Consider the following 16974-nt stretch of genomic DNA (forward strand, 5'->3'; position numbering starts at 1 on the left):
CTGCTTTTTTCTTTTTTTTTTCTATGTCTTCTTTTTTGCACAGTTGTTTTGAAAATAACTGTGGTTGACATTTAGGCCTGACTTGGTGATTTGGGTTTTTTTATTTTTGTTTTTTTTTTGGTCTCAGCAATAGCAGAATAGAATAAGGGCAGGATAAGGACAAATAGCTGCATGTTATTACAAATTAGTTCAGTCACTGTTCTGGAGAGTCACTGCATGCAGTTTGTTGACATGTTTATGTCTATTAATCATAATTTCTAACATGAAGGCTCACAAGCAGTCCACATGTTCACACCTTCTGACCGCACTCTTTAGCAGTGGGACCACGTAGCTGAGCTGTCCTAGTATATCAGTCTTCTCAGTTGCTAGGCAAAGCCAACACAGCTTCCAGTTACATGTTCAAAGGGCCCCAAGCACTTCGACTTGCCCTGTGTGCAGGCAGTGGTCATGTCAGCAGCTATGGTCTTTGAGAAGGGTCCTAGTACCACTGCCTCTCAGCAGGGACAGTTTGTTTTCTGAGTAAGCGGAGGGGTTGAGTGTTGTTGGGAAAGTTTTTTGAAGTACAGAGCTCAAGCTGTCACAGACCAATATGATGCCTTTTGCATGCAAGGGAAAGCCTACAAGCAGTGTATCACCACTGCTCTCGAGGAGCAAGGAGGGTCCGTGGCTTGGCTCCAGCCAGGGCTGTTTGGACATCTGCAAGGGAAGTTCCATCGGCAGTCTGGGTGGAGGCTCTGCATCCACTGATGAAGGAAGCAGGTCTGGGAGAAACCTGCTTCGTCAGGGCATCACTGCACACTGAGCTCTGCTCAGTGAGAAGTAGTGGACTGGTCAGTGGTTCCCTTTCTGTGGGAAGAGCAAAGCACAGTGGCATCTCAACAGGGAAAATTTTCCTCACCTCTGAGAAGGAAGAGAATAACGGGGGCCTGAACTGCGGACATCGTGAGCAAGAGAGGGCCTATGGGTCTCGGTGCTATACTAGCTCTATTGCACTATGATCAGTTTTACACCTGGTTGGTGTGGAAGGTGTTATCCTCCCTTTGGGATGGTTTGGATGCAGTGGTAATGTAGGGGCTCTACCTGAGTAGCCAAAGCAGCAAATCCAGCAGCAGTCCACTTAGGACATTTGTCACCTTTGCTCAGCAGAGCCAGCTTCCCCTAGTGAAAGCAGTTTTGCCAGTAACACAGTTTCTGTAAGATGGGTCCGTATTGTGGCACTGGAGCACAGAGAACTCCCTTGAGTTCCTTGTTCTGTACTTGTTTTTTTCCCGCAATAGTTTCCAAGCAGTAACCTCTAAGAGTGTAAGATTAGGGTTTGTGGTCACTGTGCCTCACCTTACTATGGAGAGGAGGGTGGTTTTGGCAATGCGAGGGCTAGGCCAATGCACCAAGGGGGAACTCAGGCTCCTTACAGAGGAGGCCTTTCTCTGACTCAGTATGTCCTGATATAAGAGGTTTATTGAGTTTTCAGATCAGAAAATAGCACTCATGAAATGCAGGTTCCTGTTTTATCAGATGCGATCACCATGTACTAGATATGATGTGGCTGTGTTAGTTTCCAGTTCTATATGAAAAACTTTGTATTAAAGAACCCTAATCTGTTTAAAAAGATAATTAGCTGACCACCACCAACAGGGTTTTGATGGAAAACTTTGAAATAAGATTTGTGGAAGAAGCATTTGTCTAGGTTAAGAAAGTTTATTCGAATAGCAGTGTAATGCATGTAAATGAAGCTTTGCCTGGGAATATTTAATGCATTATAGACTACCTTGGTAATCTAAGGGTTTAAACTGGATCTGTGTGAAAAGAGAAGCAAGTTCTGCGTTCTGTTCCTTGGCCTTTGCTGAACAACACATGCAGCAACATTAATATTTACATTTTACATTATTTTCGCTGGTTTGGAAATAAAAATAAATACTCATAGCTATAAGGTCACATTAATAGTTTTATCAGGAGATCCAGTTAGCCACATCTTGTAACTGCATGTTAGCATGGTCATACCTTACAATCAAAGTGGAGATCTTGGCTGTGTCATGAAACAGGGCTTGAGTGAGATTGGTCAGATATGTAATAGAGGAAACTTTGAACTGAAGAGTCAGTGAGTCAGAGTGATTTGGTAAGTGCCATGTTTTTCATGGTGCCTTTATAAAAGAATGACTGAGAAACTGAAACCTCTCTGTGACTAGGCAAATAAAATGAGAAAACTCTGCTCATATCCTGATCAAATGGTCCAGGTCCAGAATGTGGATGCTGTTTTTTGCCAGCACTTCTTCTAATGCTCAGTGACCAAAATAAATAGTGGTCTAAAGTTCTGTTTTCTCCTGTCATTCACAAAGTCCATAGATTAAAGAACAGAAAGAACACCGAAAACAAAATACCTCCAGTCTGAGAAAGAAATAATTTTTAAACAAAAAGGGAGGAAGTATTTTGCCTTTGTACTCAGACCACAAAGGGGCTGTCTCAAGTACATGAAGTTAGAGTTTAAAATGGAGATTAGTAAATAATTTCAACTATATGACTTTTGCTGCATGCATTTTAACACGGAGTGCTTGCTGTAGCAATAGCATTGTGTAATAAATACTTGTAAAAATAGCTTCTCTTTCCGATCACATTCATCAGTCATCATTAAAGGGCTTCTGTAACATTAAACACAGGTCTGCTGTTAAAGTGATGGTTGTAATGAGGAAAGAAAAAGATACTGGCTATACAGTCTGAATAAACAGGAGGAGATGACCCATGGGTGATTGATGATGACGATTTTCACCCATCATTGTTTTAATTTGCAGGTCAAAAGTTTTCTTAGTAAAGAGAAAGAAGCTTTGGGAAATGACTAAACTAATACTGGACAGTCATTTTAATATTTGGCAAAGCAGAAAAGCCTTATTTTAAGTTTGGAAGAGGGTAGGTTAAATAGCAAGGCTATTTTGCTGTTACTGCTCCATTCAGGCAAACTTTGAAAGTATAATCAAAACCATATTCATCACATAACATGTCTTTTTCCTGTTCTTGCCAATAATATGTCTATGTAAATCAAATATTTTCTAATCAGAAAGAAGTTTCTATGACCTCCAAAGAGCACAAAGCCAGAAGCTCTTCAGTTCTTATTTCAGCTTCTATGTGGCTTTTCAGCTTGCTTCCCTTATCTTGCAATAAGAGAAACAACAGCTGTCTATGTAGCTTTCCATTGCTCAGGATTAGCCCTTGTTCTTGTTGGGAATGTGGAAGGGAGCAGAGCCCATCAGGTGAAGTGTTTGGTCAGCCAGGTATGAGAAGTTGTTCTGCTGAAGCCCCAGGTCTCCCAGGTCCTCTGCAGATGAATGCTGACCAGCAGTACCTGATTCAGTTCCCAGTACCACCACAGTAATAATATTTGCTGAACTTTGTTACATGTATTATGAATACAGGTGAGGAATTCTTCCCAAGAGGGTCTGCAGGGACTACTTGTCATCTAGGCTCTCAGTCACCTTTACAATTTTCTGCCCTGGTAGTGGTATGCCCTCTCCTGACCTCTGTTAGTTCACTCAGTAGCTACATACAGCTGCCTGTAGGACCTTACTGGAGGCATAGGTCTTACTGCCCCTGAAAGGCAGTGACAGCAAAATAGGCCTAACCTGCCCAAAGTCCTAGTTGTAGTCAGGCTGTGATGTAGCAACAGAGTATCTGACAAGAAAACTATCAACAAGGAACTGTTTTGTGTAGCAAATATCTATCCTGTGTACTGCTTTTAGGTCAGAATCTTATCCTTAAGTGTTACGTGTGACACATTCCTGCCTTTCCAATTATCTGGATTCAAATCTGCAGAGTCAATTCCAGAGTAGGAATGAATCTGCATGAGTAAGGATGACAAAATACAACTCTAGAAGATTCAGGAGGCGAAGTGAGAGAAGACGGCAGTGCATCTCCGTCAGGTAAGTCTGTCACTTTCTCACGCCAGTTGCTGGAGGTTGCAGCTGGATCTTGACCCATGTGTGCCAGCCACAGCCATGCTGTGCCCCCTGGCTGCTTCCTCTCCAGGAGTTGTGCCCTTCTACAACCGCTGCTCCTTGTGGCTGTTGTCTCTTCTGGAGCTCCACAGGTTGCCCTTCACTTCCTCCCTTCCTCCCTTTCTTTCCTCATATGCTGCACACCTCCCTCCCTCCCCCTTTTCCTTCCACCCGCAAACCTTAACCTTCAGTTTTCCCATCCTCCAGCCCCACTCCTCGTGTCAGGCAGCACACAAAGGACAGCCTACAGCCTACTGCTGATTAGAGAGAAGACTCTATACATCTATTTTGCTAGGTAGAAAAAACTAGGGAATGAGAACCTGAAACCTTATTGGAATTTTATCTCAATAATGGTGCTAATTTTACATTTTACATTATTTTCTGGGCTTGTCCGTTATGGAAGTGTTTGAATGGATTGTGCCAGCTCTGTAGATAACAAAATTTTTGATTTCTAGGCAGTTTTCTACATTTGCTTTAAGAAGGCTGCCAAAGTTCTGGTGCTACATGTTTGAAGCTGACCAGAAGAAGTGGAATAAATGCAAACTCTTGATTTTCATATTAAGTATCTAGTAAACTTCTCAGTGAAGCAAATCGGCAGAACTGACACATGGTTGGATCTGACTTTTCCTTCTTGGTTTCTTTTGTCTCAGACTGAACTCTGTTCTGTTATTTCGCTGGGTACAAGTCCGCTCCTGGGCTCACTTATCCCATGCTCCTTTGGGTGCTTTTCCAATCACCTTACCACACAAAACATCAGTTCAGCCAGATTTCACTCCCTTGTTCCATCCCTTGCTAACCTTCTCGTCTAGCTATTACGAATGCCAACAGTTACATCTAGCCTGTTGGCATCTCCTTTCAAGGCCAGAAACCTCTCCACACCTCAAGGTATCATAGCATACAAAGCAATTTGGGATTCTTAAGTAGAAAAGATAAAAATAGTAGCTTTTCTCATCTGTCAGATATACTGATGCCACACTGTTCTACTACAGTGCTCTCAGCAGCACACTAATTTCTGCTACTCATTGCTATCAGAAGTCACTAATAATCCTGGTTCCCTTCCGATACCACTAGCTTTCACCTCTCTACTCAGCTTGTCTTCCCCATATGGCCTTTTTTCTGAGCCACATGCAAAGAGTTTTGATCCTTTTATTAATCTCAATTTTATCCTCCCTTCAGAAACCCCCCACCAACTTCTGCTACTACTCGTTTGCCTCCTGACTCAGATCACTAGGTTCTTATGGCTTCCAATCGCTTAAGAATTCCCCCTGTAACATTTGTTCTGGGCTCTGTCATTACTTTTTTTGCCTATCATAGAGACTTCCCGAGCTGGCTCTTTAACAGGAGCCCCTCTGCACTCTTCCCTGATCAATCGTTCCTTTCATGTTGACATTCTAACTGCTTCCTGTTGAATCTCAAAAGCTCCCTTTTCAGCAACGGGATCATGAAAGCACCTTTGTTTCATCTTTCTAGCTTTTTTTAACAAATACATTTGAAACTAATTTAAACCTTTACTAATCTTTCCCAAAAGGTAACTATAACAGTATCATTAATGTCTTCCTTCATAGTGATAGCTTTTATGTATTGTTGAACATCTGTGCTAATTATTGCCTATATACTAATTATGCAGGCATCTGTTTTTCTTTCTTATTAGGGTCTGTATCTACTTCCCTTAATGTGTAGTGGTTTGCTTTTTGTACCAAAACATCTCTTTCATGGCAGCCCAGAAATTTTGTATCAGACTATGTTAGTTGCTTCTAATTCTTTCTTCTCTATAATCATATGTCAACTTGCACCAGAAAGTATCTCAGTTGTGTATAGTATGACTGCTTACTTTGGCATCACAAGCACTACTGAGGACTTGATTGGGAACTGTGAATAGATTATCTTGTGCTATTCTGTGGACTTGCATAACTAAGAAACTGGGAATAGAAAGGCTTGGAATGTGGCACAGACTGACATCACTGAAATTGGCTTAGAAAGCTGAGAAGCAGCAGGCTTGGAGTGTGGCACAGAAATATGCCTGGAGAATGGGAATGTGCTTACTGCAAAGCACCAAAGCCAAGAGTGGGATGTCTGTAAATTTGCATGACTGAGGCACAGCAGATATACAAAGGGCTGACTCTGGGTTAGACAGGTGAAAATGGATGTATATCTGGGGTATGGAGTAGGTTCAGAGTACTGATTCCAGACAAAATTTAAAAGGAGAGTTGCAAACAAGGTTTATTGAATAGCACAGACACACATCAGAGAATAAAACTCCGGATCAGTGCCTTGCCACCAATGGAACCACAAATCTGGAGCCAGAATTAGTTTACTTTAATGACTTGCCATACCCATGCTACTTCTGCCAGGATCTAGGGTAAGGACAGATGAATTCTCCCACAGTATGCTGTAAAAACACTGACAGATCTACACAGCTGACTGCAATGTTACAAACCCTAAGCACTGCATCTGAGAAAACAGGACAGCATGAATGCATGACTTCACTCATATGCACACCCCCCCCCTTCTACTCAGTACTTGACTGTTATTTTGTAATTCTCCTTTATGGCAGGCTAGTATAACAGGACTGTATTGAAGGTCTCTCCTGTAACAGAGAAGTACTCTGGTTGGGAGATGAAGGCAGGGAAAATCCATGCATGGAAAAACACTATGGTTTAAAGGTGTGGAGACCCATGTATTGGTGTGTTTGGACTACAGCATAACAACTCTGCTGAGAGGGAGCTAAAAATTGCCAAGAATGGTGTCTGAGGGCAGGGTTGGGTATGAATCTGAGCAGAAGGAGGGTTAACATATAGCACAGATTTGGTATATCCCTGTGTAACTCCACCACCACCAGCCTTTAAGCTCTTCAGGCTTGACAAAGGCTAGTCCTCTAAAGTGTGCTTAAAGATTGGAACATTGCTTCAGGCACTTTAGCCCTGAGGAAAATTCTAGGAGTCTGAGGAGGCTTTCCACAATTTTCCACATGTTGTAGGCCTACATTGTAGCTGCTGTACAGGGCCCCAGCCATCCACCTGCTGTGTATTTAAGGGTTGCTTGAGGAGGGGTCAGGTCAAAAGAGAAAGCTGAAGGCCTGTACATTTCAATTGTTCTACCAGAAATGGAAGGTCCAGATTTGTCCTGTGACCCTTCCCAAGCCAAGGAAATTTTTGATGCGCAGTTGCTTCCTGAATTACCCAGTGATAGAGTTCATCCCTTGCCTGCACACATCTCAGCCTCATCAATGCCACAGGTAAAGCTGCGATAGCGATTACACTTAGGCTCCGTTGGATGTATAGTGAACTTCTATCTAGTAGATTTGTTCTAGCCATATGTGGCCTGATGGTCTTTTTAACTAGTGTTTATGCAATAAATGAAACAAAGGTCACAGAAAGAAAGGACAGCCCAGCTGTGACAGCAGTTGTTTGTGATCCTATGGAATGGAGTCCTCTCCTAAGTGCACTCATAGAGTTCAGCAGGACTTCTGCTCTGCTTAAGGTAGGCTCTGCATCCCTCCTGTCATGCTTCTGCAGGGAATAATCAACAATGTCAATATACGTCACCATTAGACATGCAAGTTACCAGTCCACTGAGATGAATGTAGTGGACTCTACCGTAAACAGCCCTCCACGACTGCTACACAGATCTGGCATCAGTTACACTTGGACCAGTTGATTTATTTTTTTTTCCATCTTGGCTAGAGATGGAAATCTTAATTAAAAAGACAAGAAATGCTGGAGAACAAGATTGTCAAAAGAAACCAGGCTGCAAGTGGGTGACTTGTCCACACAGAGGCTGAAGAGACAGTAGATGAGGATCAGCAAAGAGTTCTTTTCAGTCAGCCCCCACTTGCCTGGGTGTTCTCAAAACCCAGAGAAATTCACCAACTCTAGACCTGAGTGGAAGGGCAGAGTGCAGAGAATCCTCCTTCTGCACCCTGTGTCCTTGCAGAACACAGTATCCATACTTAATAAGGAAAAAGATCAGGAAACCACCACCTTATCTCTGCTTATTAACTCCAGATAGAACAGTTGCCCTACATTAAAAAAAAAAAAAAAAAAAAAAAAAAAAAAAAGTAGTTCTCTACATCATAGTTCTTTCATAGGCAAGCTTCAACAGGAAGAGTAGAAAAAGTCTCATTCTAGAACAACCTCTAGCAAAAGAGTTTTGAGCCTTCTCAGGCTCAAAATCAAACTGCACCCAGGTCTCCACTTGCTGTATGTAAGCTCTAGATACTAGACTATAATGAAAAAAAGTCACGAATTTTATCTAATGATGATTTTGCATGAGATGCCACTGTGCTGGTGCTTTACTCAATGCTATCCATGCTTCCTAAACACATTGAGAGTATGACTATGGGATTCAGCCACCAGAAGAGCAGGATGCAGGAGTTAGGCACAAAGACATCGCCACATTGTAGACTAGACATGGCTCTCAGATAGAAATAGGTACTATGATGTTCACTCTAGAAGAACATTAGATATGTGTTGAATCTTCCAGGGAGAGAGAGAGAAAAAAAAAAAAAAAGGCCCCTCCAGGCAATTATAATAAGCAGTTCAGACCGGGAAAGCACAAATCTGTTAAGGATTCAAAGCCTAAATTCAGTATGGAATGAAACTTAGAAGTTTCAAGTTCCTGTGCAAAACCTGGGCATCCATGCTTATGGGGCATTACTAGGTTATGAAGTCATTTGTTACCTTAGTTATCTTCCCATGTTCTCAAAAAACACAAGTCCCTTTCAAGTGCTATAGGGTGAAAACAGGTCTTCCCTTGTTAAAAACAGAGGTGCAGGCATTGAGCCAAAATTTGCCTGGCAAACTTGTAGGAGTACTAGAGTTACTTGTAAGGAGGCAGACTAGCATTTGGCCAGTGCAATTTGTTCCAATCCCAGGAGTTTAAAGTGTCAAACATATGCTGTACTGTGGCTAGTGGTAAGTGCCAGGTTTGAGGACGTCTTTGCAGTAAGGTCAGTAAAATGTAGCTGGATTCAATTCCTAGGCATCTGAAACCAGGCTTACTGAAGCTTCAGTGCTGCTTTCACCTATGATTCATGCTTACAGAGCCACATGCAGCTGTAATTACCTCAGTTAAGAGTGAGGCTTTCTGAGAACCTCTCTGACAGCTCTTACAGTTCACTAATTTGAGCTAGAAGCTGGTTAAGACCTTGTTTCTCCTTTCGCTGTGTGGAAGGTATTATCCAGCTGACACATTTAACTGAGTCACTTCCAGCTGTATGCTTGTCTCAGTTCTTTCCACTCAAGAGCAATGCAAGACTCCAGCATAAGGTGGACTTCTCTTACAACTGCTGTACGAGGACATGGTAAAAGCTGCATGAGATGAGATCAGATGAGCTCACTTAAGGCACAATTTCTGACATCTGAATATAACGTGAGGTCTATGAGGGGGCATCACAGCTGCAGGCATACCAAAGCACAGGCTTGCAGGACAACATTAAACAGCTAGATTACTTTTTCATGCTTGACTGAAATGGTCAGCAGAAACTTCAGCACTTCCACAAGGGGGAAGCCTTGAGAGGCTGGCCCTGATTCTCTTGGTTCCCCAGCATCCACATGTGGAAGCCCAGCTGCTATTCAAATAACCACCTTCTGAGACTGGAAGCTAGCTCTCCCACCTGGCTGCTGGAGGGCCTGCAGCTCAGCTATGGTCATAAGGACATAGACTGTAGGGTGCCAGCATGATATGTAACAGCTTTTACCTAGTGTCTTGCAGGTCTGATGTTCCACTGGGTGGCAAAAAGAAGGTATACCCTCTAAACAACATTTATCAGCAGGTACCAACAAATGTTTGGGTTTTTGTGATGCCTTGCGCATGTAAGGTAGGCAGGAGTTGCATGTAAAGGCTGGGCAGACAGCATCACAGAATGGTGATTAGCAGCCTAATAACACTGCAAGTCAAAATGCAAGATGAAGCACAGTACATAGCTGGCAAACAAGGTACAATTGCCTCCTATTGTCATTAAGCTGTGAGATAATAACGGATCAGGCAGCCTTGGAATATTTTGGTTACTGCTTGTTATCTAGAATACAGCAAACAGGATGTCATTAAATCAGCCTAGCCAGAGCCAGAACTGGAAATGATGTTCTGGTGGAGTAGAGGGGGCCTAGTAGAAAGTGTTCAAACATAGGTCTTTCACCTCTCCTGAAAGCATTTATACTTGTATATAAATAACATAAGACATTACATTTGTGCACCCCCCATCCTTCCCTGTGTATGCTAGACACTGTACTAGAAATGTTCAAACATAGGTCTTTCACCTCTCCTGAAAGCATTTATACTTGTATATAAATAAGACATTACATTTGTGCACCCCCCCATCCTTCCCTGTGTATGCTAGACACTGTACTGAGAGACTTGGTCAGCAACAGAGGAGCTCACAGACTGCAGCTCTGACAATGTTGCAATCATTGGTATGGAAGTTGCTATTAAGCTAGCTTTTTTCAAGGCAGTGAGAGCAGCTACGCTCTCTAAGATACCTTCTACGGTAAACTCAGGAGTCTTTGTCTCCTCCCATTAAAGATGTACCTTATTTCAGGAGTATGAACTATTCTGACTGTGGAATCCAGACAGTGTGACTTTGCCTAAAATTTCTGTTTTAACTGTGTTCTTATTTGTCATTTGGATACTATAACTGGACATTATATAAGTTTATATAAAACAAGATTGAACTGTGCAAAGGGCCTCAATGTATTTAATAAATATGTCTCATACTGTCTGGATGATTACATACAAAATGCCAGGGGCAAAAAGCAATAAAAGCAACAAGACACTAGAAGTATTGTTCGGCTAGCTGTGTAATAATCTTAAGCAATTTAATTTTCTGTGTTGAAAGTTAATTACTTACTTTAGGAGAAGACCAATTTAATGTCTCAGTCAACTAAGTGGTTAAGATTCATTAAAAGGAATCCATATTGCAAATACCTTCATGCCACATTGCTTTTATTTCCAGGGATAAAACTTCTTCCCCCCCCCCCCCCAAAAAAAAAAAAAATCACTTCTGTCTTTCTGTCCTAAGCAGATATTTTACTATCTTTTTCTCCATAGTGGCTGGGGACAAAAATTTAAAATAAACCTCTATGAATTGTATGACAGCATGTCCAATATCACAGGTCTCACATAAGTGGTATAAAGCAGATAAATACAAGGACACTTGCCAATTAAAACTTCCAACTGCCACAGAGATATAATGAGGTAAACTGCATGGGAAAGTCATTAATGTACTATTGATTAGAGGCTGAAATTCAAGCTATATTTTTTTAAAATAAATATTGTAAAAAATGCCTAAAAACATCAGAGAAAAGGAAGTGAGCCATAGTTTTGTATTAGTATGTAAAGATAAATACTGAAAACTCTCATAATGTTGCTGAACTGGCCTTTTAAAGTGAGCCTCATTGAATTCAGTAGAGTTTTCCCTGTAAAAGCACACAGAGATTAGGCTGTGAATAGGGTTAAGGGAGATGTAGAGGGATTTGAAGGAGAAGAAATAATTAAAATAAACACACCCTAACCTGTAGCCTTCATAGTAACAGCATCTCCCAAATGCTTTCCTTGCTTTTACAGTCACTTTTGAAACCACCAGCAGGTAACAAAAACATTCCTGCAAAGGGTGTGTGAGAGCACTAAATCCATCATAGGTAAGAATAATGCAGAATCAGTCACACAGGTAGAAAGTACCCTTCTATTCTAGAAAATGGTTGTGAAAATAAGCAGCCAACACGCCCCTGTTTCGTATTTGTTCTCTCAGCTATACTCGAGATCAGTGCTGGAAAAGGCACAATTGACCAGCCCTGAGAATTTGGCATAGGATGACATCTTCTAGGCATCACAAGTAAGTACATCAGCCAAAATAGTCTCCTATTTTCCCAGCACACTTCCCCACTGCTCTCTTTGTTGCTTCCAAATCCAGAGATGTTCGCAAGAGTCCAAGTGGATCTTTCAGCCAAGTGCCTTAAATGTCTGAGGTGCTGAATTACTGTTTAGATACTAGCAGTATTTTCAGAACTGCCAATGAATTTAGGCACCCTGGAGGTGCCTAAATTTTTACTCATCAAAATTTGCAAAGCCTGCCCTGTGGCTTATGAGCTACTTTGAATCTTATCTCAAGGTGAGGCTCAAGGTGTGGTACATAAAGCAGGGAAGGGAAAATGTCTTTCTTCAGGGCTTCAACCCTTAGGGATGTGCAAAACTTGTAACACAAAGGAAAGATGGAGGCCTCTGACATGTGGATGGTAGTTAAGTGCTTGCATAAGGAACAGAAGGGGAGGAGAGAGAATAAAACACTGAAAATGAAACAGAACCATGAAAGAGCTGGTTTGGGTTGCCATCGTACAGACTAAACAGTGGATGAGACACTGGTATGTGAAATCTGGAGATGCCTGGCTATGTGGTCTTGACTGCAGAGCTGCTTTGACCAGCTGCATCAGGAAAACACTTGAGTGCCTCAGCCTTTATCTTCTCTCTTATTCTCTTCCTTGTATTTTAATATTCATTAGTTTTTATGGCTACTCAGTTACCCAAAATCCATGTCAAAAGTGTGGGGCAGAAAATTTCAGGGGTAGCAGACTGCATATACATTGCAACAGAAATAAGAGGAATATCCAAGTACTTCCAACAAGCCTCATCACTGTCTCCTCCTTACTGCCTCATCCGTACTGTAGCCTGCCTCCAAATTCTGGTCTAGCTGCCACTAGACAAGGTTTTGTTTCTGCTCATCACTCAGTTATAACTAGCACTTCATGATAATGGTTAGTCTTCCTCTTTTGGGGTACAAGTTGACTATAATTACCCTCCATTAGGTGAATCAGAGTTCTGCATTTTGGCAAAATGTTGCTTGCCATCTTCCCATAGGAGTTTGATGACTCCTCCTTCCTCTCAGGTCTGCTTGCAGCAGGACATCCCCAATTACAGTTGTAACAGTGCTGCTGTTCTCATCTGCCTCACCTAGACAAAGAGGCCATGGAATAGCTGGATATGCTAAAGAACTCCAATACAAACATAAGCAAGACCAATGCAGTTTGCATAACTACACTTGTAACAGCACAGAAACTAGCTATTGCTAGTTAAATTCTAAGATTATACTCAAGTAATTACAAAAAAGGCCAGACAAAGTCCAAAAGAAATGTTGATTTCTGGCAATTAAAAATAACATTACTACCTTTTTATTTTTCTTTTAATTAGCACAGGAGGGGGCAGGGCAGAATAGAACAGTTCAGATTAATGGCTAAGTTCCCCTTTCTGCCAACAAGATAGCAATAGCACTGTCAATAGTAGTATCTTGAGTTTTGTATAACATGCTCCAGGTTCTAATGAATATACAGCACCTTATCTCCCACATTGGTGGAAAAATTGGGCAAGCGTTAACTACAAGTAATTGTTACATTTAATTCTCTTCCAAAAATATTTCACAAAGATTCATACACTTATCTTGCTAACATGAAACTTCTCAATTCCCCTTTTAACTGAACCCAGTCCTATAGCTTTGAAGCTTGCTAGGGGTATGGGGCATTAAAACCATGCTGATTCTCAAGCAAATACTGCGGAGTGTGGGGGGGTGGCTAGTGTGCTGTGATTGTGGTCTCACTGTAGCTTTTTGCAACCATTTCAAATGTCACAGTGACCTACAGCTATTTGAAAAGGAACTTCCCAGCTGTAAATGTCTTTAATTTGCAACTCTCATCTCCTCACTGGAAGAAGCCTGCTGGGACTAGTATGCATCACTATTAAAGTCCTGCAAACATTTCTTAATATGTTTTTAATACTCAATTTGCATGATATTTCTGATTTTGTAATGATTACATAAGAATTCTAGTTAGGTTTGCCTTTCATGGCAAAGGAGTGCTACTAAAACAGTTTTTATGCTTAAGCAATTAAATGCATATAGTGGAACTAGAGATGAGTCAGCAGTTAACAGAAGTTATTTGAATAGCAATAGAAACCATGACTTCCACCAGGAAATAGTCCACAAAGGTACTATCAAGTGCCTAGCATTTAGACTCTATCAGGGTCATTATATAAATTGTGTTAAAACTCTCACTTTTTAGACTAAGCATCATACTATTTGACATTTGGATGTCTCGTATTGAATACCCAGTATTTGGTAAGGCAGGGAAGAATGCTTGTCATATCCTCTGCTCTTCACAGTGAAGCACACTGCCAGATTGATACCTACTTCCCTCTTCCCATCTAGGGGAGTCAGGCACTAAAAATAGGAATTATTAAAACAAGCATATGAAGTAAGGATCTTTTGATTCTCATCAAAAAGAAGTACTGAAAGGAAGGAAAGGAGTCATCATTCCTCTCTCTGCAGGAGTTAGGGCTCAAATTCGCAAGTAGGGACAGCTTACAAAGTTACTGTCCCCAGTACACAGATAGCTGAGTCACTCAAGGATCATCAAGTGCAGAGCCACAGTAAGCTTACGGTGCACATCTTTAAGGCAGAGTGAGGTCAGTGACAACCCTCACAAGTTAACCACATTAAAGGGGGTGAGGGGTGTTAGGCCAGGTACAGGATGTGTGAGACTGTTCCCTGGTGAGGCACTGCTTCTCACCAACAGTCCTGGAGAGGAAAAGGGTTGTTAAGTTAAAATTCATTTAGTGTTCAGCTGTGTTGCCTCCACAACCACAGGTAACAGGCATGCCAGCCCCCACTCTTGGGAGCTTTACCTCAGACAGCCAGAAAGAATAGTTCTTCAGGCAGAACTGCTCTCCCTAATCCTTTCTGCTGGGCTCACTGCCTCAGTCCCTCCATCACAAGAAAAGGAAAAAAAAGCGTAATAAGAAGTACAGCTGCTTGTGATGGTTCCACCCTCCCTTACTCAATTGTTCGGTTGTTTAATATTCGGTCTGAATGTTTTAGACCTACTTTTAGTTCTATTAGCTGAAAGGATTCAAGGCTGCATCACTCTAGCCCCTACCTAAACGACCCAACTATGAAGTAACTGAACTAGTTTGTGGCTGTTATCCACACTGATTTGTTAGGACTCAAAACTACAGTTACTCCATAAAACCTGAGTTAGTGGCTCCAGACAACCAGGAACTTTAAAGCACTTTCTGGATCAGTGGTGAGTGGGGGGGGGGGGGGGGGAAGGCAAGGTTGTTAAGATTTCTTTGGGAGAGAAATTCCACACCTCTGAATTAGCCACCAAAAGTCAATTTTATCAGTTTCTCTAGCATGCTTTATCAGAGCAGTTAAATGCCTTAAAACCTGAGAGGGTAAATCAAAATTTCTCCTAAATGCAAGGCTAAAAACAATAGTGTTAGCAAATTACAGTTCATCATCACAAGGCTAAATGGAATATAGGAATTGCTATATAGTAACATAACCCTAACCTATGAGCAAAAACTAGCGTTTCTCAATTGGTATTTATTGCTAATGAAGAGAGAAATACCATCCTAAGTCTCAATAGTTTAGTTTAAATCCCAATAGTTTTAGGTCTTTCATATGTAAACAATGTTATTCAAACAAACAAGTCTGAATTTGGGGTAGATTTTTCAAGACTCATTGTAGAAAAGAGCAAGAGCACTTGCTGAGATACTAAGAAGTGCATAGGCAGCGTATCTGTTTTTAGAGTTACAAAGAAGGCATAAGTACTTTTGAAATCTGATCTCTTACAAACATATGCCACATGTACATTATACATACATGACTGTAACAACTGCTCGCCAATATCTCTTTTCACTCTTTCCTGTAATGAATAAATTTGATGAAAGAGCCAAAATTCAGTGCATACCAAAACTGCAATTTGAAAAATCCCAACAGCATTAGTCTTTGTCGCAGTAGAAGCAGAGCTTCTGTGGGAACAGACCGTGTTTTCCTCTGTATGTTGCATCAAATGAGCTCTTTGGGCCTTAAAAAAACAACAAATTAACATGGCGAGCTATTTGCCCCTTAGCTAAAGTAGTGCTAAGAGTTGTAATGCCACCTACTGATGGCTCCGAGTATCGGCCTCGAGCCCCGAGCCCGTTCCCTTCGAAGGAAAGCAAGGAAGATACTGCAGACATTCCTGCGGTGCAGACAGAATGAGAGAGGCTGTCTTCAGTCGGGTGGCTGGTAAAGACCTGGCTGACTTTGCCTCCACAATAAACGGCAAAATTTGTTTCACTGATAATCTACAAATGTTATTTTTCCAGTTTGATGTCTCTGCCTCCTCTAAATGCAGTTTTAATATTTTCAGGGAGGGGGAAAAAAAGCAGCTGCTGATATAAAATTTATTGTTGAAGCAGCTCGGTTTCTTCTTAGTAAACCTCTTCTCTGAAACTGTTTTGAACACTGGTTCGCGCTTTTCTTTTCGTCCTACTGTTAGTACTCTGTGGCCCCTTATGTGTCCAAATAGTCCCAATTCTTTCATAAAGCTAATTGGGATGAAGGTAGAGGAGATGAAGCAGAACTTTTACCTACAGGTATGAAGACCCATTTTAAAGAATAACTGGGAAAATGAGCATGCCTCTATCATACTCTCAGAGGATGGTAATTCCCAGAGTTCTTATCTCCATACAAATCACATTCAATATGAAAAAAATCAGGGTCTCCCCATAAAAAAAACCACAACCAGTATACTTCCTAATGCAGTAAGACACTAAACACCAAATTATTTCCAGACCATAGTTCAAACAACAGGATTAAAAGAAAATGAAAGTATCAGAAGGATAGCAGTACAGCCAGTGATTTAGATATAAATAAATCAACCACTGAAAAATTTCACAGAAATCAGTTTCCTAAAACCTACATTAAAGTCCTGTATCATTGTATTTTAGATACTCGTATATATCCAGCCCTAAGCCAAGGACAAATAATTTCACCAAGACACTTAGTTTTTAAACTGTATATGGAAAAGAAGTTTTAAGCACTGTGCTGAGGTTTTTACACTGGTCCCCTTGCATTAGGGATCTACGGGTACCACCAATCAGCGTGAACAAGAGCATCAGTAAAGAGCTATCGTTTTAACAAACGTACCATCTGAACCCACTTAGAACTGATCAAATGAACAAGTAT

The sequence above is a fragment of the Rhea pennata genome, chromosome 2 (assembly GCF_028389875.1).
Source record: "Rhea pennata isolate bPtePen1 chromosome 2, bPtePen1.pri, whole genome shotgun sequence".
Taxonomy (NCBI): Eukaryota; Metazoa; Chordata; class Aves; order Rheiformes; family Rheidae; genus Rhea; species Rhea pennata.